The sequence below is a fragment of the Microtus ochrogaster genome, unplaced genomic scaffold (genome assembly GCF_000317375.1).
Source record: "Microtus ochrogaster isolate Prairie Vole_2 unplaced genomic scaffold, MicOch1.0 UNK32, whole genome shotgun sequence".
Classification (NCBI taxonomy): Eukaryota; Metazoa; Chordata; class Mammalia; order Rodentia; family Cricetidae; genus Microtus; species Microtus ochrogaster.
Genome location: NW_004949130.1, coordinates 4,141,938 through 4,142,410, shown reverse-complemented (window position 1 = coordinate 4,142,410; position 473 = coordinate 4,141,938).

Sequence of the window (473 nt, the reverse complement as noted above, 5' to 3'; positions counted from 1 at the left end):
TACAATGCTGGGGAAGTGATTTTGCACCCTAGCGGAGGACACACCGCCAGCCTCACAAGGATTGGCCTCAGCCCGTCCAGAGGCTGGAGATGAAATTAGCTCACTCCTTTGGTCAGTCCTGGCTTAGCACTCTACTAACATGGCAGACTTAAAGGCTCTGTGAAGTCTGACCGGCCGTGATGCTTACTTCAGGTTGAATCTGCAAATTTGGATGGCTTGTTCGGTGTTTTATCCCACCTAGCATTTCCCAAAGTGTAGTGTGTGTGCTGATTTTAGAGATATATAAATTTTTATATATAAAAATTTAAAATGTATAATTATATAAATTTGTAATTTGTGTGAATGTGTAGCTATGTCCATCTGTGCGTGTGAGTGGAAATGCTTGAAGGCCTTAGATCCCCTGTGGTAGCTGGAACAGAGATTGGGTCCTCTGCAAGAGCAATATGTGGTCTAAACCACTGAGCCATCTCTCA